The sequence below is a fragment of the Euprymna scolopes genome, chromosome 15 (assembly GCF_053919585.1).
Source record: "Euprymna scolopes isolate OS-2025 chromosome 15, ASM5391958v1, whole genome shotgun sequence".
NCBI classification, from domain to species: domain Eukaryota; kingdom Metazoa; phylum Mollusca; class Cephalopoda; order Sepiida; family Sepiolidae; genus Euprymna; species Euprymna scolopes.
The window spans coordinates 54,787,803-54,810,573 of NC_136496.1; the positions used below are offsets into that span (position 1 = coordinate 54,787,803).

Below are 22,771 nucleotides of genomic sequence, written 5' to 3' on the forward strand. Positions count from 1 at the left end.
CATTTCTATATTCTGTGCTATCTACCCGCTTGAAACTATTTTCCCAGATTTTTCTCGCATGTCATTTGTTTGTAATATATTAGTAATAGTTAGTAATACATGTATAGACACAATAGAAAAATTGGAAATACGCATCTCTTTTCATCACCTTTGGTAAATGAGTTTGTATGTTTTTAATTATTAATACAAAAATCAAAAATTATACCGTTTCAATTAATTAAAAGAATCAAAACACACATTTGCTTCTTAAGGCAGATACTCCCTCCCTCTTACTGCTCTCAAATAAATGCTAATCTTTGCACCATAATTCATTCCACATGGAGACCCTGGTCTTTTAGATAGACCAACATGGGTCACTCGAAGAACACCAAGTAAAGTGCATCTATATATCTGTGTTGTGTGGAACCTCTTTATGTAGATCTAGTCCTACCATTTCTTTTGTTTTCTTTGCTTTATGTTCTCTTACATATTTAAATAATTATTAATATCCTATTCATTTATTTTAAAACAAATTAGTTGCTAGACCAGATTGGTTCACTCACAGTACTTGAAAGATACAATTTCTTGTAAATGGTAGGGGGAATCTATCTCCAATCCTGCGCTTATTTATGTAGAATAGAGAAAAACTTTAAAGTAAGATACTCAATATCTTAATCCATGCAGGGGTGCAGAAATACATGGTGTAGAAACCAGGTGCATGGTTACCGCTCTCAGTATGATGAATCCATGTATCTTGTCAGATCATCTCTCTTGCTTAAGGAGTAGATAGGCTCTTCCTATCGCCAGCTTTCACACTTCTTCTTTGCCTATCAGCCAGACCAGAAGTACAATACCAGGGACTCACCAGAGCCACCCTGTGCTTGGCCCTGTTTCCTGACTAGGACATTGAATGCTGTTCCCCTATTCCCTATTTTTAATTTCTCTCTTTCTCTCAGAAACTGAGAAAATTTGGATTGCTTGCATGCCACTTGTTCTCACTAGACTTGTTTGAGCCGGTCTTATCTGAGAGATGGAGGATAACTGATTGACAGTTTGTCTGGCTGTTGTTTATGACTGACAGTACAGGAGTTCTAACTCTTTGATAACACTTATACGGCTGCTCTGTCATCAGTTGTATAATATCAGACTCGCTTTCACAAATATCAATGGGCTTAGAGGTAATATAGATGATGTAGAGTCTTACCTTTTAGTAAACTCCCCGGATATCTTAGCATTAAGTGAAACACACTTACACTCTTCAATCCCCTCTAACTACTTTAACATGACCCACCTTTTGCTGTAAGAACTTGGATAGATATATTCACGGGCTTGGAGTCTATATTCGTAGCACCCTCCCTTAAACTAGAGAGAAGAATCTTGAATAAGATGACCAGGCTTTTATGTGCTTTCAGATAACATTTCATCACTGCGTTAGTTACTTATATTTTCTCTACCATTCCCTCTCAAATCAGGATTGTACCCTAATCGATTATGTCTCTGATAGTATAGATGCAGCACTCTCCTTGGATAGTAACACCCAAATACATGCGTTTGGTGACTTTAATGTCCACCATAAAAATTGGCTTAGTTTCTCAGGTTACACAGATGCAGCTGGACGCTCTTCTTATAGCTTCTTTATAGCCCATTCCCTCACACAGACAGTAATATTTTCAACTGGCTTACCAGATCGTGAACCTCAGCAGGCTTCACTTCTAGACCTATTCTTCACCACAGTATCTGAGGATTGTGTCCACTTGGAAACACAGACCACATAGTAGTATCAGTAGACATCACATTTAAATCCCAACCTCAAGGTGAGGAACCATTGATCAAAACAACAAGGTACTACTACAGAGCTGACTGGGAAACCATTAGAGAACATATCCGAGATGCCCCATGGACCAATATCTTCTTTCTTCCTGCTGAACAGTGTGCCAATGAGAAAACTGAATGGTGCAAAGTATTATAGCAAGCCCCACTCACACCCATGGATCACTACAGATTGTGCAGCTGCTATGGCACAAAGACAGCATGCATTCTGCCAGTTTGTATGTCATAAGTCAAATACAAATAGGCAACAATTCGTAGATGCTAGAAATCATTGTAAGAGAGAAATAGCAACAGCCAAAAGAAAGCATGCTGAAATAATTAGGGAGTGCATAGAATCGCAAAAGATAGGAACTACTGATTACTGAAAAATCTATAATAATGTTGTGAATAAAGGACAATCAGTAATTGCTCCACTGAGCAACATCCAGAAGGTTGCATGCACGGCAACGGAGAAGGTGGAACTGCTTGCCTCATGATTCGCCTCCAACTCCACCTTAGAGCCAACAAACAATTCCCTCACAAATGTCCGTGATATCATAAAAAACTTAGACACCTCAAAGGCGTGTGGGCCTGATCTCATCCCTGCTATACTAATTAAGAAATGTTTAACTGTTCTAAGCTTTATAATAAATGCCTTGCTGAATCTTGCTTCCCTAATAGATGGAAGATGGCCTCTGTATACAGGAATTCTGGTGAAAGAACAGACGCTCTCAATTATCTTCCCCTTTAGTCTCCTCCCACTCTTCACTAAAATCTTTGAGAGCTTAATTAATCAAGCACTAGTTCAACACCTCGCAAAAGCAAGTATTCTCTCTGCCTGAATCCATACTGTTTGTCAATCTCGTTCTACTGTATATATTTTAACATTAATCAGTGAACGCATTTAACATGTACTGAATAAAGCAGGCAAAGCCACAGCTATAGCCCTTGATATATTCAAGGCCTTTGGCAAAGTCTGGCACAAAGGGCTGCTAATGAAAATTAAATTGTACGTTATAACTGGACAAATACTAAATATAATTAGATCCATCTTAGACAATAGTAGCATACAGGTTGTCATTGATGAATATACATCCAAGCTGCATAACATTAATGCGGGAGTGCCTCAGAGGTCGATCCTTGGACCATTATTATTCCTGATATTTATAAACAATCTCTCTGATAATATTGTGTCCCAGATGGGTATATTTGCTGGAGATAAAACGCTTGCATGAGGGAAGAACAGATGTACACAAATCTAAGACAATGGTAGAATCGTTAGAAAATGACCTCCAGACCATTATGGAATGAGGATGCAAATGGATGGTAACATTTAATGCGAGTAAAACTAAGTTGCTGTCCTTTAATAATTACAAGACGCCTCTCCAATCACCTATATTCATGACAAATAACACGCTATCTGAGAATTCTACCTTCAAACTCCTCGGTGTAACATTTGTGGATGATATGAACTGGAACAAATACATAGAGGACATTGCAAAGACTGCTGCAAATGTGGTGTGTTCCCTCTATTGAGCTAGAAGACTATTCACACCTGAGAGTATCCTGTACCTCTACAAAGCCACCATTCCTCCATGCATGGAGTATTATTGCCACATCTGGGCTGGTGCATCAATCACTAGCCTCTTGGATAAGGTCCAAAAAAGAGTTGTCAATCTAATCGATCCCACTTTATCAACTAAGCTCCAGCCTCTGTCTCATCGTTGCAATGTTGCATCTCTGTGCTTGTTTTACAAATATTTTAATGGAATGCATTCTGATGAACTCGTTGCACTTGTACCCTCTCGCCATACATATCCCGACAACCTGCTCAGCAATAAGATCTCACCTCTTCACTGTTGAGGTCCCTAGATGCCGGAAAGCTTTCTATACTAATAGTCTCTTCCCTCAAACAGCTGAGGTAGTTGACAATTTCTCTATTTAACACAGATACAAGCAACTTACTCATGACACACAGAAGACTAATTGGTCTCTACTGAGATGCAGCAGAACAATCTCTAGTATTTTTAAATATTGGGCAAACTACACCAAGTAGATTTGTTCCAAAATTCATAATGGCCATTAATTAGTTTTGAATCTTGTACATACAAAAAATTTCGCCCTCAAAAAATGAGCATGATTTTACCTAAGAAAAGTTGATGTTACAATCATCTATTATTATATTAAAGTTAACTTAATAATTGTTGTGTCTGCACAAATAATTAACAAGAACACGAAAGTAAAGGTATACAATAATATATTTGGCAGAAAAGCTATATACATATTTACACGTCTTCAGATATACTTCAATTGGAGATATTCTGACAGGTGGCGTGTTGCATGTCTTACTGGAGGCAGCATAAGTGTCTTGCCTATTTGACGGTCGTTGACTCCCCTGGTATTGGTGATTGCTACCTTTATATATCTCACTCACCTGCCTATGTTAATTAGTAGGCGTCTCCTACAACACCCCCTCCCAAGATTTGAAGTCGTGTAGATTTCAATGTCTTTTCCTCTTGAGGTTCATTATAATTGGTTCTGTAAACTTTCTTTTCCTTCCCGATCTTCTCGGTTTGGGCATGGTTTGTGGTGGTTCGATATCAAACGCTTCATATAGTATATCAATTGGATCTTCCTTTTCATCCGGTTTGTCATGTTTGTTGTCTTTTATATGACGTTTTCTCAATTGATTTTGATGTCTTTTGTGTATCCCTTTTGGACCTTTTATCATGTAGACCAAGTCGCCGATCCGTTTATCTACCTTACCAAACTCCTAATATGAAATATTATTTTTCATACATTTAAAATATACACGATCACCAGGTCTAAACCTTTTACGTGATGTGTGCATAGTTTTATGGACGATTGCTTGCTTTGGTATTAGTTTATCAAATGGTGATTTTATTTTTCTAGCAAACATTAATTCTGCTGGCGATAATTTCGACGGTGTATTTGGGTTCTTAGTTATCCTGTATATTTGTAGGAATTGTTGTAATGCTTTATCCATCGGAGTCCCTATTGATTTTCTAAGTGCATGTTTTATCGTGTCTACGAACCTTTCCGCTAATCCATTTGATCTTGGGTAGAACGTTTTACCTGAAAAGTGTCACAAAAGTCCTTGAAATCACTTGATGTAAATTGTGTTCTGTTATCTGTGACTATGATGTCTGGCACACCAAACCGTGCAAATATTTCATGCAGAAAACTTATGTTATTTGTCATTGGGTTCTTGAAACGCTTTAATTCTGGCCATCTGGAAAAACTATCTACTACGATGAGGTAGTATTGTCCTTCGGTCGGTCCAGCAAAGTCTATATGAATGTGTGACCATGGATGGTCAGTTTTTTCCAAGGTTTATGGACTATCGGTGGTGCCTTTGTGGCTAACGCACAACCTTTACACTTATTTACTGTTAGTGCAATATACACATCCATGTAACGCCAGTAAACGTAACTCTGCATAAGTGCCTTCATCCTATTTATACCCGGGTGTCCTGTATGAAAATCACGTAAGATCTTTTTCTGCAAGGTTTTCTCAATAACAACTCTTTCACTATATAATAAAACATCATTGCATACGGAAAATATGCTTAGCGTTTTTTCATCATTTTCCTTTATTTTTTTTTTATGTCTGTAATGACATTGTCATTTTCAGCCTCCCTTTTTATATCGGTTTACGTGACTGGTAATTCTATTATTATATTCGCCACCATGTTTTTTTCCTCATAATTGGAACGTATAGCTGCAATTACTGACTCTTCAAAGGGTTCCTCCATTTTCGGTATAAGCCTTGACAGGCCATCCGCATGACCTATTTTTTTCGAATCCAGATGTTTTATATGAAAGTCATAATTTAGCAACATTGTACCCCAACGGAGTAGGCGATTTGCCGTATATACTGGCAAGCCCTTTTTGGAGCCAAAGATTGTCACTAGGGGCTTGTGATCTGTTTCCAGTATAAAGTGTCTCCCGTACAGGTAACGGTGGAATTTCGTCAATGCTTCCCCCTTTTTTTCTATTTGAGAGTAAGCCTTTTCTGCCGGAAGTAGTGTCCTTGAGGCATGAGCTATAGGTTTCTTCGATGGCAGGATATGTTGTATACATGCTCCTTTACCATACGAGCTTGCGTTGCTCGCAACACTTATTTCTAATTTTGGGTCGTAATAGGTTGATAAATATTTGGTAGTAGTTTGCGAAACCTAAGAAACTCTGTAGAGTCGTCACGTTATGTGGTGCCGGCATGTTTTTAATTGCTATTAATCTTTCTGGGTCTGGGCGTCGACCGTCTTTATTTATTATTTGCCCTAAATATTTGATTTCGTCTAAACAAAATTCGCATTTGTTTTCTTTCACCTTGAATCCATATTCATTTATTCTTGTGAATACTTCTTTTAGATGCTCTTGGTGTTCCCTTATGGACACGCTCCTGATGATTATGTCATCCAGGTATGCACAAGCACAATCTATTCCGTTCAGCATTGTATCCATTGCTTGTTGGAAAATCGCCGGTGCGACTTTGATCCTGAAGGGGAGACGATTGTATTGTAACAACCCTTTGTGCGTGTTAATGCATAATATCTTTGAGCATTCTTCTTCCATCGGAATTTGTAAATAGGCGTCGGACAAATCTATTTTTGAAAAAATTTTGCGACCATTTAGTCTGGCAAATATCTCCTCAGAGTTTGGTTTTTTAATTTATCGTTTAGGCCTGTAGAAAAATCTGCACCGACTCGAATTTGTTCCGACTTTTTTTTTACGTACACCATAGGGGCTGCCCAGATGCTAGTTTCGATTTTCGATAAGATGCCTGTTTTTTCGAGTCTGTCTAGCTTGCTATTTATTTTGTCTAAACCGCTGAATGGTACGTTCCGTTTTTTCTTAAACACCGGTGTTGCATTCTTTTTTAGCTCGAACGAAGCCTTAATTTTATTGCATCTTCCCAGTCCAGTAGTAAAAATTTCTGGGAATTTCTTTTTTCGATCGTTTTTAATATTTTCTGATGTTGAGGTGCGACTGGTTATTTTTCTACAAAAAGCGTTCATTGGTTTATCCCAAAAATTGAATTTTTCAATCCAGTCAATTCCCAGTAAGTTCTTGCTTTCTTTAATTACGAAGATTTTCAATTTCTTCACCGTGCCATTTAAATTAATGGGCAGGATTACCTCTCCTTCGAATTTTATTTCGTCTCCTGTCACTGTTCGTGCACCTTTACTTGACTTTTGAAGAGTCGGTTTACCCAGATTTTTCTAAGTGTTGGCGTTTATTAACGACAAATCGGATCCAGAGTCAAGCTGAAATTTCACTTGTTTGTCAAAAATATTTACTGATACATATTTTCATAAATTATTTTTCCTTTTGCCGTTTGTTCTCATTTGATGTACTCTATTTTTTGTTCTGCAGCAAACACTCTTATCTCCAACTTTATCGCAATTGTAGCACCTGATATTTTTGTAAGGACAATCCTTTTCCAAATGTTTTTCATCACATCTTCTGCAATTATTACCTGATACTGTCTTTTTATAATTCCTTTGATTATTATCGTAATTTCGTTTTCTGTAGTTATTATATTGACTATTATCGTAATTTCGTTTTCTGTAGTTATTATAATTTGCGTATTTATAATTTGGGTATTTTTTTTAATTTTGACTAGTCTCAAAATTTCTTTGTCCTGAGTTTCTGACAGGTTTTTTAATCTTCCTAATGTACGCCACTCCTGCTTCTTCTATATCTCTGGAATCTTTTTTTAGTGATACTGCCCTTTGGCAATCTTCTGTTAATTTCTGCAATGTCAGGCCTTGTTCTGTCTCTAATTTTGAGAGAACGCGTCTTCGGATCTCTGAATTTTTTGTGGATACTAGACCCTGTGCAAAGATTAAGTGTTTGAAATCGTCCACCGTGGGTTCCGATAATTTGAAACTGTTTCAGTTTTTGTTTACTACTGACGCATATGTCAGATAGTCCTGCTCCTCAGTTTTCTTAAGATTCATACATGACCATCTCTTGTGGAAAAGAGACATGTTTGGTCCGAATAACTCCTTAAGAAGCTTTACGGTCTCAGCGAAATCTAACTGATTCGTTCTCCTTGGCAATATGAAATCAACAAATTTGCAATGTTCACTAGTACCAAGCTTTCGAAGTAATAAACTTACTTTCTTTCCATTTGGCCAGTTTTCGCAGTCTGTTTCGAAAATATCTTCATAGCTCTTGAAGTATGCATCAAAAGTTTTATGCTGTTAACAATTGTTGTGTTGGAGAAGGTTGTATTACTTTCTTGTATGGAATTAGCTGTTAATCTTTCTAATAGTTCTTTCTGTTCAAGTTGCATCTGCGCGAACCTTTCTTCCTGCCTTTCTAGGCATTTTATGAATCGTTTATTTTGTCTTTTGTCTCTTTCTGCTTATAGCGTTTGCTGTTCTTTTTGTAGGATCTGCTGATTCTGCATGAACTGTGTCATTATTTTAGCAAATTCCTCCATCTTGTTTTTTTATTTCAAAGATTAGAAAAATCAGTCTATTTTACTAATTTACTTTTTACAATAACTACGAACAACCGTTTTTTAGGTTTGCTTTTTTAAAAAAAATTTTTTGTGTCAACCGAATTTTATCGATATTTTATTTTTTGCGTTGAACCTTTCTTTTTCCCTTTTTCTATTGAGGAATAAAAAAAATGTATTTTATTTTTTTTCTCTTAATCCGTCAAGTTTTGATTATGTACAAGAAAAAAAAATCCTTTCTTGGTACCGCTGAAAAAAAAAATATCACTTTTCTCCTTCAAGACAATTTGCATAATTTAGTTCATGATATACTAGCGAAAACCTTTTTTTTGTTGTTTGACTTTCGTAGTCACTTTGAAATGGTTATTGGTATTTTGCTTTCAAGTATCAGTGTTTGAATAACTCGTTCGACAATTTTGAAGTTACTTTCGTTTGTTTTTCTTTTGTTTTGTTTTTTTCGACCATGAAACTTTCCGCGTAAACTATTTTTCGAATAGTGTCGCTGTGTCTACAATGAATTCTCGAGTAAATCTTTTTCAAAATCCTCGATGTTACTGATGTGTTCAACAGTAGATATTTTTTTCTTCAAGTACGTATTTTTCGTACACCACTGTTGAGTTTAGTAGTGGATTTTCCCGCGTAAATCTTTTTTCGAATTCTCGATGCCGCTGTTGCATTTTAATAGTGGATTTTATCCCGCATAAGTCTTTTCTCGAATTCCCGTTGCCACTGTTGTGTCTGCACAAATAATTAACAAGAACACAAAAGTAAAGGTATACAATGATATATTAGGAAGAAAAGTTATATACATATTTACATGTCTTCAGATATACTTCAGTTGGAGATATTTCGGAAGGTGGCGTGTTGCATGTCTTACTGGAGGCAGCATAAGCGCCTTTCCTATTTGACGGTCTTTGCCGAACTCCCCCGGTATTGGTGATTGATACCTTTATATATCTCACTCAACCGCCTATGTTAATTAGTAGGCGTCTCCACAACAATAATTTTGTGGGATTAGCCAATATACTTTATTATGCACTTCATCTTGTTACTCCACGTACATCCTATTGCATATGCGCTTCTTCAAACTTCACCATTTTGCTTTTTTATTGGTTCCTGTCTTTATCCTTATAGAAAATGTTTTTCATTTACACACACACACACACACACACACACACAAAAGTAAAAGAATCTTGCCAAATCCATTTTGAATCAAATAATTATAAACTTTGACCCAAACAATATAATGGTTTCTACTTACTTAATTATCAAAATAATACAAAACAAAAAAAAACTTCAATTTTAATCCAGATTATTTATTTCTTTTTTCATTCCATTGAATTATTAATTCCATAGTTATCATCTTGTCAAAATGGAAAACTAAATTTTCAAGCAAAAGATACAAAACATTTTATTTGCAAAAAAAAAAAAAAATGGAAATGCATGAAAACAAAATTGTACCAACTTTGAAAATCTTCAGATCATTTGTAAACCATTGGCTATCAACCTGCAATAGAACTACACGATTAAATTCAATCACAAACCTCACCAAAATCCGTTAAAAATATCAACTCTTGCCACATAATCAGACTGGGAGACAAACTCACTAAATTCATATTGACTAGCAAATCCATAATCATTCAACACTCTACTCTAATACAAAATCTCATAAGTGTTGCGGGACTAATGGGTGTCGGTGTTTAGTCCCGCAAATTCAAAATAATAATAAAAATCAAGTGTAAAATGAAGTTGAACAATCAAGCACAGATGACTGAGACGAATGGATAAATTAAATATAAAATTTATTTTTTTTTTAAATTGTGAATAAATGAGCAGAACAGAAAGGATTGTTTTCTTTGTGAACGGTAACTGAGGTAATTAAATGTTTGTTATGTAATGAAGGAGACAGTTCTGCAACTGAGGTATAAAAAGATCTATATGTGATGAAGTAGAAAAGTCCTGCAACTGAAGTGATTGAATGTTATGATGCAGAAAAATGAAAGTTCTTGATTAGGAATAATCAGGTCTTTTACAAGGAATTAAACAATATAAAAGTCCGGAGAGGTAGAGAAGGGTAACAAGTCCATCTCCATGTGGAGAAATTAATTGTCGAGCGTGTGTGCATTTAACGTCCACGCGGACGGAGTTGATGATGATGTTACAACATGCTGTCTTGTGGTCGACTGATTTGTTTAGGTGCAAAAATTCCCTTTTCATACGTTTCAGACCGGCTTCACGGAGGTCTTCAGAACAAAACATTTTTTTAAAGTTGGTTTCCTTGTAATCCAATTGGATGAAAAGAATAACATTCTTATGACGTAAGATGCTTCTTATGACGTCCGTGTGAACAGGTGAAGTTTCGCTTATAAGTCCACCGAATTTGTGTGGGTGGAGAAAGGGAAATGTACGCGCAGCTGAAACGATGTTTATACATCCGCGCGCGCAACTGGGTTTTACAGTTGGGGCAACACGCCATTATTCTGTTTGAGTAGATACGACGCAGCAGCGTCAGGGCTACAATATAAGAAAAAAAAAACTCTTAGATATAAAAATTGAAACTTAGTTTTGCATTAAAACTTGCAACTTCAAAGATTACCATTAACACAAACTCAATAATTAAAAAAACAAACAAACAGTAGTCGTAAAAATTTCATTTCTTTTGTAATGTTTTCATTCTTTAAACCCCAAGTTTAAGCTTAAAGACTAATTTTTTTATAGAACCCCACCATAATATTTACTTTTTAAGAAAAATGTAGTTGAAAAAAAAAAAAAAAAAAAAAACTAGAAAAAGTTGCCGCAACTTTCTTTTTTCAAATGTTTTCTTCTAATAAAAATATTGTTGGTTTTAGCGCCATAAATTATGATCTGAAAACAGAAACGATTTTCTTAATAGTCGCATAAAAACTACGTTTTGTATTATTGATGTTATCAACTTTGTTAGATTAAAAACAAACGGCGCAGTTTTCTTTTTTTTAATGTTTTGACTTAATAAAAATATTGTTGGTTTTAGCATCCTAAAATCATGAGATGAAAATATAATTTCTCTACAACTATCGTTGCATTTTTATTTTTTGTAATGTGTTGCGGACTGGTGGATATATTATATATATCCCCCAGTCGTACTAAATAGGAAAAATGAATTGAATTGAAAAAGGAACGAACAATGCGTTTATTGAAATAAATGAACTAGAATTTATTTTGTGAAGAAACAAATGAAAGAAAAGGTACAGCACGTGTTTAGTTTAGCATGCGTCTCTCGTTGTTAGCTGGTGAGAGGGAAAGTTTATTGTTGTATATATATAGAGAGAAAGTCAATCCAGGCCATTGAGATAGAAAGCGTGTAAGGTGTACATACTGTCTGTTAGCACACATAGTAGCAGGTGACGTAAGGCGTGCGGGCGCGTGCCCCAAGGGAGCGGTATGTGAGTGTATGTACGTAAGCGTGAATATATGTACGTGTGTGTATGTGCTCACATATGTTTGTGTGCGTGTCTGTGTATGACAAGAAACGTGGTTTGAAATGTGAACGCATGTTTTTGTGTGAGACTAGAAAAGGCTCACAAAATACTCCTCTTCCCAGGAAATAAAGTATGCAGTGTATATTTTTTTCTTTTTTATATATAAGTAATGTTTTGGCCAATTGACTTTTCGTCCTGTTTTTTTGCTTTTTTTAAATTTTTTTTTTTTATTACATTTTCACCCCAAGCAAGGCACATTGCCACTTTGGTGTAGGGGCTATTATCAGGGGCAACAACTACTGGGGAACTATGTTGGGATTTGGACAGCAAGGTGTTAATTCACGTTACACTTGAACTTCTGCATGTCAGTACAGTTGGGGAAGCAGGGACCTGGAATGGAATTCCAGTGTCTAGTAGTTCTGGGGAAGAAACTACTGAAGTAGAAAGATCTTTTACATCTAGGGATCTCTACTGTGTGGGGGTAGGATTTAGCTGCCTGTCGGGTTTGTCGAGGGTGTCTACGTCGTGGGGGCACAAGTTCGCCAGAGCATTCACCATTAAAATACTTGTAGAACAGGCACAGGGATGCAACGTTTCATCGATGGGAGAGAGGCTAAAGCTTAGATGCCAGTTCAGGGCCTATCAGATTGGCGACTCTCTTTTGAACCTTGTCTAGGAGCGAGAGACTAGTAGCCGATGCACCAGCCCAAATGTGACAGCAATACTCCATACATGGGCGAATGGTGGCCTTATAGAGGTATAGGATACTTTTGGGTGTTAGTAGTTTTCTAGCACAGTAGAGAAAGCGTACCTTCTACGCAGCAGCTGTTGGTGTGGTTGTTTAAAAAAAACGGAGTGTGTTCATAAAAAAAGTATTTACTTACGCGTGGAAAAGGCGTTTACTCTTTTTTTAGGCTAACATTTGTTTCTTTTTTTTCTTTTTTTTGTGCTGACATGTGCAACGAGTTGCTTGGGCAGTGAAGTGAATTGTTCGTTTGGAAGGAAAATTTTTGTTCGTGTTGACGTGGTGTGTGTAGTTGACGGTGTCTTCGCAAGTGAGTCTGCGGTAGTGTGTGTACATTGCCTATACGGGCACTAGTTGTGCATTTGTTTGTGTTGAACAGTGAATGTCCAGTTGCCTGCTGTCAACAAAACTTTCAGTTGTGAGTTTATCAGTGTGCGTGGTGCATCTCAACTCGTATTGTTGATTCAACTTCTTCCTATGTGTTGATAGGGATGTCCTGTAATTGTTTCTTTGTTGTTGCATCTGCTGTGCGGGAGAGAATGTATATAGACCTATGTGATTTTGCTTCTCAGGTTTGTTGCAGGGTAATGTCAGGAAACCATGAAAAATGTTTATTGAGCTCGCATTTTTTTTAATTTGGTATGAAGTCGACAGCACCGTGTTTATTTATCTTAGCCGAGTCTGACGAGGGGTTTCGTCATTGTAGTTCATCCGCTGCTGGAGAAATTCTCTTTTTCCTCGCCGTCTGTATACCCAACATTGCTTGTGTTTAGTCAAATAACGGGGTGATGTGCCGGTTGTCTGAAATGGAAAAGAGTTCTGGAAAAATGAGGTTCGTTAGCGCGAAGAGGAAAATGACATTGTTGCTTGTTGAGATTCTTGTTGGTAGTAGTTTACTGGTTTTTCTTGGTTGAAAAGTTCGGGTTTTTTTTATCAAACAAAACACACGTCTCGCTCGAAACAATTCATTTAAAAAAAAATAGGGTCACCATGCGTGTTCGTTTCACGTCAGTCGGTCGCCAGAATGTTGCGGGACTTGTGGTATAGAAGGAAATGTGTGTTCATCTCATGTTCGGGTGTCACCAATTTGTAGTAGACTGGTGTAGGGTATAGAAGGAAATGCATGTTCATATCGCGTTCGGGTGTCACCAGTTTGTAGTTGACTGGTGGTATATAAGAAAATGCGTGTTCATCTCACGTTCGGGTGTCACCAATTTGTTGTGGACTGGTGGTAAAGAAGGAAATGCGTGTTCATCTCACGTTTGGGTGTCACCAATTTGTTGCAGGCTGGTGGTATAGAAGGAAATGCGTGTTCATCTCAGGTTCAGGTCCCCAATTTGTTGCGGACTGGTGGCTATATTATATACAAGAATAAAAAAGCATTGGAAATGCAAAAGGATATAGGGATGGTATGCCAAAAAGTATACAAACAAGATAGCTATGAATGGCTAGGCACATGGAAATAGAATTGCATCCAAAGTATAGCCCTATAGCTTTTCTCCAATCTTCATTCCGTGCCATCATTACAGTTGTAAAAAGCTATAGGGCTATACTTTGGATGCAATTCTATTTCCATGTGCCTAGCCATTCATAGCTATCTTGTTTGTATACTTTTTGGCATACCATCCCTATATCCTTTTGCATTTCCAATGCTTTTTTATTCTTGTTAATTAGTATTTTTACTTACAGTCTTATTTTTAAACTTACATTCATGATAGTATTGTCTTTTTTAGGTGGCGGCTCATTGCCGCCTCCATTAGTAGCAGGTCGCTTCCTGCTGGGTTTTAGGTCTTTGGGTTTTGGGCCTTAGTAGTTGCCTCTTGGTCCTCCATCGGTTCTATATTACATAGAGAGTGCTACCGCCTCTCTGATAAAACAGTTAGAGTATTATAAAGTTCTAAAATGTTCATACCTTCACTATTAAATTTTTCTTGACTTTCTTGCAGTTTCTTTTGCGGTTAATTTAACTTATTTCCTTTGGCGTTTGGTGAGTTCTTAGAAGAACTGGTCTGATCTACTTTTCTTAGCGAGCGAAGAGATTCAGCTGCATTTAACAATGGTTGCTATAGTGTATTTTTGCGCATGTGTGAGAATTTCAAGTTTCCTCCTTATTTTTCAATAGTTTGACAGTAGTCATGTGTCTTTCTGCCAAGAGCGACAGACGTCAGTGTTAGCCGTGATCGTCTAGAGGTTAGGACCCCACGTTGTGGCCGTGCTAACTTAGGTTCGAATCCTGGTCACAGCATTGACATTTTGTACATATTTTACAGTCCAAAATCTGAAGAATTATTTGTTTTTATAACATTGTTTTTTGACGTCGTACTTGCTGATAGGTTACTCTTATAACAATTTTGATCAACTGAGATAAAGTTTTCGTGGTTTCATTAACGCTGGTGGGTTACTGTTTAAAGAAAAAACCTTAACGTTCACCTCAAATATTCAGCGTCCAAGAAATATAGGCCACTGGCAAACTGGAACGTCTGTGAGCATCCGTTTTATTATTTGGAGCTGTCCCTTTTGAGAGAAGTTCCGTGTTCGAAGTGGTCTGTCTACATTGGGTATATAGTGTTTAAAACTTGTTATTACACGTAATCTTATTTAATTATGGAGTTAGCTAAAAAGCAATGGGTCACTGCACTTCTCCGTGTAAAGAGCAGTCGATTGATGCTTGAACTGTTGTCAGAGACCGTTTGTACACCGAGATACATCGTCTCAAAAGAAAGAAGAAAGAAGAAGAAAGAAGAACAATTGGCCATTTTTGTACCCTTTTTTTTTGCTCTCTTTTGACATTTTAACCGACGTTCTGACACTCGCTGGATTCGTAAGACACTTCTCTGTAAGAATATGTGCTTTTTGAAACTTATAAGTTGATTTTAGTTGAGATTTGGATAGTTTTGTTTTGTAGGCGTATATAGGCGTGTACGGGCCATCCCTATATAGAGAGTGCTACCGCCTCTCTGATATATCCCCCAGTCGTACAAAATAGGAAAAATTAATTGAATTGAGAAAGGAACGAACAACGCGTTTATTGAAATAAATGAACTAGAATTTATTTTGTGAAGAAACAAATGAAAGAAAAGTGTACAGCGCATGTTTAGTTTAGCGTGTGTCTCTTGCTATTAACTGGTGAGAAGGAAAGTCTATTGTTGGAGAGAGAGAGAGAGTGAGAAAGTCAAGCCAGTTTGGCGTGCGTCTCTCACTGTTAGCTGGTGAGAGGGAAAGTCTATTGTTGTATATATATAGAGAGAAAGTCAATCCAGGCCATGGAGATAGAAAGCGTGTAAGGTGTACGTACTGTCTGTTGGCTCTTGCTCCAGACATAGTAGGAGGTGACGTGAGGCGCGCAGGCGCGCGCCTCAAGGAAACGGTTGGTCCGTCAACTGCTTTTGTAGTTGTTTCCAGTGGTCTTTTGCACATGTGTGGATTTCCTTTAAAGGGAAGTGACGTTATCCATGTGTGCATACGTGTGTGTGCATGTGTGTACATTAGCGTGTGTGTGTATGCACGTGAATGTGAGTGTATGTATGTGAACGTGAATATATGTACGTGTGTACGTGCGCCCATATGTTTGTGTGCGTGTATGTGTATGACAAGAAACGTGGTTTGAAATGCGAACGCGTTTTTGTGTGAGACTAGAAAAGGCTCGCACAAATGTAGCCGAAAAAAAATTGTGATATGAAAACAGAAACGATTTTCTTAATAGTCGCGTAAAAACTACATTTTGTATTATTAATGGTATCAACTTTGTTACGTTAAAAAAATCGTTTCAGCTTTTTTTTTTTTTTTTGATGTTTTGATTTAATAAAAATATCGTTAGTAGTAGCGTCCTAAATTATGGGATGAAAAAATGAACGAATTTCTTAGTAAAATGGAGTTGTCTCGCTCTGCACAATGACCTTGTATAAAAAAGCGCCAAAAACTTTGAACCGTGTTCATTTACGTCACAACATTCAGTTGTCAATAAGGAGATGACATTTTCATATTGTTTTCGGTAATCTCCAAAAATACCGTTAGGGCTTACAACATGGCCGCCAGAAGAGTCAACAAAAACTGCGAATAAAATATATAAAACTCGTAATTTCTGTTTTTAAAGTGGGTTGTCAATTTTCTTTATGAAATATACTTCCAAAATAAACTATTACAGTCGTTTAAAACATAATAGAAGTATTATTTTTTATTTTTTAAAAACAATGTTTACAAAATGTCTACGCACGTTCGTAGACATTTTGTAAACAGTTTTTAAAAAATAAAAAATAATACTTCTATTATGTTTTAAACGACTGTAATAGTTTATTTTGGAAGTATATTTCATAAAGAAAATTGACAACCCACTTTAAAAACAGAAATTACGAGTTTTATATATTCTATTCGCAGTTTTTTGTTGACTCTTCTGGCGGCCATGTTGTAAGCCCTAACGGTATTTTTGGAGATTACCTTGTTTTCCTTAACAAAAAGAACTTAAAATAAGCCATGTTAATTAACAAAAAGAACTAAAAAAAAAAAACCATGTGGTCGACCTAGACGAGAGTGCCCAAAATGCCGACCAGGACTGAATGGAAGAAATATCTCATGTATTTAATTTAAGCCGTCGTTTCGTATCTTACAACATATACAACAAATACTTTATTGTAACTTTTTCTTTAATCTTTAATAATTTATAAATATTTATATAAAATTATCAGAAAAAAGCCAAATTTGAAGCCAAAATTGAAAAAGAAACCAAGCTGTCAACCCTGATAGGCACTTGAATTTACTTTGGCAACACTCTTCTCTCTACCGTATCGCTTGTAAAAAATGGCTACTTCTCCAAGAATGGAAATTCTCCTTAATTTTACCCAGGAGAAAGGATTACAGTATGCCCAAAGTAAACAGCTCGTGTCCACCCAGAAAATATTTGTTGTATATGTTGTAAGATATGATGTTGTAAGATACGAAACGACGGCTTAAATTAAATACATGAGATATTTCTTCCATTCAGTCCTGGTCGGCATTTTGGGCACTCTCGTCTAGGTCGACCAACCATGTTAATTTAAAACACAACACGAAAACAGATGACACCCTCTTGTCAAAAAAATTATATCTTCATAATGTTTTTCTTAATTTAAAAAAGAACGGGGGTTTGTATTACGTACACATAGATTCGAAAAAGTTGTCAATACAAACCCAAGAACGGTGTTGTTAAATAGTATTTTCAAGTTATATTGAAATTTCACAATATTTTTTTCATTAAATTGTTAGGTGAAAGTACACAGAATAGTTACAAAACATCCTCCCCTCCTCATGTTAAGAATAGCTCTCTAAATAATGTTATTGTTTCAGCACAGTAACATAAGTACTTAAAGATTTTGATCTGTGTCATTATTTTATTGAGGATGTCAATGGATTAGAAAGACAGAACGATCGATCGGCTTTTACATAATGGCGTCTTTATTATCATTGTAAACAAAGCAAAACGTACACCGGTAAGGGATACAACTCGAGACGGTGAAAAGTCTTATTAGTCCCTCAAAAGAAAATAATTAACCAAAAAGAGTTTTGCAAAAACATGATTTTTCTTAAAAACAATTAAAATAATATTTTTTCATATTTTTTTCTTCTTTTTTTTTTAAGTCATAAAATCTTTATAAACATGTGACTAGTGTGATCCATGCTGAATTGTCCCTCTGCCGAATCGGCCACACCGAAACATCCCATTCCCATTGATTACCATCCCAATATTCTCGCACTATATGGCCTCCCCAATAGTCACGAATAGGCTATCTCTACATGCCACATATTATCTGGTATCAGTAATGTACAAGCCATAGCCAATATGCTAATCCCCTAATAACACTATCAGCACTTCCTGGGGATTTATGAAACAAAATTTAAAGAAATATACAAAATAAAACTTAAATATAGCTCAAACATACTATCTCTATATAATAATGTCATCGTTGGTAAAAGTTTAAATTTATTTCATATACACTGAAGAATGATCAACCTAATCACTCACATGCCTTATATTCAATTTAAACAAAATTTTGAACTTCTTACAGGTAATCTTGGTGGATTACTAACCTGCTTATTCCTAGAATCTGGTTCATTCAAATTTAGATTACTCTACAATGTTGAATACTTCAAATATATTAGCAACGTTAATTTTTCTTGAAAACATACAAATAGAAAATCTTAACAAATCAAACAGTCGTCTCGGCCATAAAATTTACCCTTGAAACAACAATAACTCGATACCATTTCTGCTCATACGATGATGAAATCTAAAAACAATCTAACCTTGAAAAGACATTCCACAACTATATACAAAGATCATTATATACATTTTCACTCGCATTATAATAAAAAAATACCTGCATAATAATCATTTTATATATATATATATATATATATATATATATATATATATATATATATGTGTGTGTGTGTGTGTGCACTTATAATTTGTAGTCTACAATATCTAAAAGAATTGAAATTACAAATTCACTCAAAACAATATACTCTACTTGAAATGCAATGGAAAATAACACTACAATTTTTTCCAGAAACAATAATCATATACACAGAATATTTCTCTCACGTATCCATCCTAATCATACAATGATTTACAACTCTAAAAAAATTTGGGATTGAACAACAGTATCTAGATAATAAACACTAACAACAAATCATTTAACTAAAACATCTCCATCCAAAGCAGGAATATATAGTCCTATGCAATAAATGAAATGTATATTAGTGAAAACAATATAAACTTCAGAAAAGAATTTCTGAATATAAGTCACATAAAAAATGATTCCATAAATTAACTATTCTCTCATATTACAACAATAGCCTGGATGGTTGGAAGTGTGTGAGCAAAAAAAAGTGGTAGTAGGCAAGCAGGCTTGAACCCGTACCACAGAGGAGGAAAAGAATGTGAGAAAAACGTGATGTCTTTGCTGTTGCGCCCATCACCAAACCGGAAGTGACATATGTTTAAATCAAGGCTAGACAATCGAAAAGAGAGGATGACTTTCAAAAATACCGGCGAAAAAAGCGACCGTTCCTTGCAGAAAAGTGTCTAGTTGAGAGTGAAGGAATTAATGTTTTTAGCCAATTTTCGATATTTGTCGTCCGAAGGGTCGACTTCAAAATGATACTTATCTTGTGAAAATTTATTGTCTGTTGAAAGTTTTAGGCAGAAATACATACATACATACATTTACACAGACAGGTGAGATTTATATTATAGATTATTATTCCTTTAACTTTAAACAAACTAGACTTGTTAAATTCGTTTAAAATAAATTTCACCAAAGAAACTCTGATATCATTAAACAATGTAATGATTTCTACAATTTATTTCCTTTCTTCAATAAACTCATACTAAATGAACAAAACTTAAATTGACATCCTGGCTATTTTTTACGCCACATTTCCAACAAAACTTTGTATATAACATTGTAATTGGAAAAGGAAAAAGAAAAAGATGAACACTCCATTTCATAGATTTTAACGTTTGACATCTACACTTTTTCAAAAAAATACATTCATTCTTTTCGCGTCATAGACGAACTTATCAGTCATTTTGCATAGCTGAACCAGGTACACAGGGGGGGGGGGACACACAAAAAAAAAAACAATATGAAAAAGTTGAATCAAATAATGGTAAATATTTACAATAATAAAAGTTGATCTTTTATAGACGTAAGATCTACTGCAGATGTGCTGACGGTTATATCCCACAGGATTAGTGAATCTCTTGACAAAGGCTTCCTTTTTAGGGCAATTGCTCTTGACATATCAAAGGCCTTTGACAAAGTATGGCATAAGGGTCTACTTCACAAGATTTCCAGCTACGGTATAACTGGAAATGTTTTCTCAATCATTAAATCATTTCTCTCCGATAGGCTCATAAGAGTAGTGGTAGATGGACAAAAATCGGAGGTCTGCAATATAAATGCTGGAGTCCCTCAGGGGTCAATCCTCGGCCCAACTCTCTTCCTGATCTACATCAATGACCTCCCTAAACACATACTTAAATCATTCATTGACATCTATGCTGATGACACGACCATCTACGGCAACACATCAAAGGCTGTAAATGACGAAGTTCTCTCGGATTCTCTCTCCTCTGATCTCGAGCGCGTGGTTCAGTGGGGGAAGATGTGGCTAGTTACCTTTAATGCATCTAAAACCAAACTCCTATCCTTACATCATCAACGCTCTGATCCCCAGCTGGCATCAATTGTGATGGATGGCTCTCGTCTGGGTGAGGCCCCGTGTTTTGACAAGCTTCTGGGTTTGACCTTTACTCCTGATCTGAAATGGAACACGTACATCAAGTCTGTTGCCAAGGTCGCAGGAAAGATGGTGGGATCTTTCTACCGCTCCAGAAGATATCTCACTACTGATGCAATTCTCTATCTATATAAAAGCCAAGTACGGCCAAGGATGGAATACTGTTGCCATATCTGGGCAGGAGCTGCCAAAAACAGCCTATCATGCCTTGACAGAGTACAAAATAGACTTTGTGGTTTAGTGGGGGATGCCCTTTTCTCTACCCTGCAACCCCTCTCCCACAGAAGAGACGTTGCGAGCCTATCCTTGTTTTATCGTTATTTTCATGGCAGGTGCTCGTCTGAACTCCAATCCCTGGTCCCCCCTCGCCAAACTTTCACGAAAAACACCCGTCTAGCTGAATCCACTGTGAAAAATTTCCCCCACTCTATATCTGTGCCTAAATCAAAACGCGGATTTCATGAGCAAAGCTTCTTTCTTAGAACTGCACGCCTGTGGAACTCTGTTCCGTCTGCCTGCTTCCCTCCGGACTACAACTTGGATGTCTTCAAGTCTAATGTTAACAAATTCCTAGTGAACCGCCCCCCCTAATTAAACACTTCATAAAATCTCCTCACTAACGTGATGTACTTGCAATAACCCTTATCCCTGAGTGGCTTCCGGGCCTTGATAAGTGGTGATCACTGTGTAAAAAAAAAAAAAAAAAAAAAAAAAAAAAAGAGATTATGTAATCAGGTTCTGAGCACAAATATGTTTTGATAGATAATCAGGTTGGTAACAACATCGGAGAAGGAGCTTTTTTAATTACCGAAAGATTCTACAGGTGAGATCGGCGACTTACGTCCTAGGAAACAATACAATCTAATAATGTAATCAATGACGATGTGAAGCCTGGGTCCTTCAAGAAAACAACTGGGAAGGGCGACTCCAAACGACATGCATCCAGGAAATGAAGAAATTTGAAATGTAAAAAGGTATGCATTATTTGTAATAACAATTATAAACTGAATGTTACGGTTGAACTGTTGTTTATTTAATTATACATACGTTTTGGGAATTGGAGTCAGCAACCCTTTTGAAAGAACAGTCTACGTCCATATGTTGTTGTCCTGTTATTGAATTGTTTCTGGGAATGTGTTAAATACCCACACGCATTCACACATTTATACATGAGGTACAAAATGACAACACTGCACGAGTGCAGTGGGTGCACGAGTGTACGGACGACTTTATAGATACATTTAGGAGACACGCATTAGTGCCTATATACACACAATTAAGACAACACAGCGCGTATAATATGCATTCGGATAAATATAACTGAATATACACCCGATATGCAATAATGCTCCCTTCTCCTTCCTAACATTTATTTTCTCTATTCTAAGATGGAGACTTCCTTAATTCCACTACGTCTTTTACCAACTTTCCCTGTATTCACAAGCATTCGAAGGGGAACAATCCATGTTATGTTGTCACTATGAGTGGTTTCCCCTGACTTGTCGCAGACTGAGAATATTAAGAAGGAATTTTTACAATAAAAGATTTTATTTTTCTGACAAAAGTTTAATGTTGATAGATCAGGTCTTGGAAGTAGTTAACCAAATAATTGAGCAGTAAATAGAATAGATGAACATAGATGAACATGCAGTTTGATTTTTATACCTGGTTGAAAAGCAGTACTGCTTAACTGCTATATTTATCCTGAGACAAATGCAAGAGAAGTACATCGGTAAGAACAACCTGTATTTTGTGAATTTGGCAAAAGAGATGTTGCTTGGCGGGCTTTGCCTAAATTAGAAGCAAGCAAGTGGTTGATGAAGGATGTTTGAGCAATGTACAAAAAGTCGCGTGATAATTAATTGCACATTTATTAACAGCGTACGAGTTCGGAGTACGTCAGCATCCTCTGCTGAGTCTGTTCCATTTTAGTTTGTCTTAGAAGTGTTGTCCAGCGAGTTTGCATGTTTGGAAGAGATGTTGTATACTGACGTGGCACTCACCCTAT

The 22,771-nt window shown here is 36.4% G+C and overlaps 1 long non-coding RNA gene across 1 annotated transcript; it reads right to left on the reverse strand.

Annotated features, from left to right (window-relative positions):
- Positions 1–10,065: 10,065 nt before the first annotated feature.
- LOC145293834 (uncharacterized) lies at positions 10,066–17,900 on the reverse strand. Its single transcript, XR_013869777.1, has 2 exons — positions 17,647–17,900; positions 10,066–10,794 (listed from the first exon to the last, which is right to left on the reverse strand). It is a non-coding gene; the product is annotated as an uncharacterized LOC145293834 (long non-coding RNA).
- Positions 17,901–22,771: the final 4,871 nt, after the last annotated feature.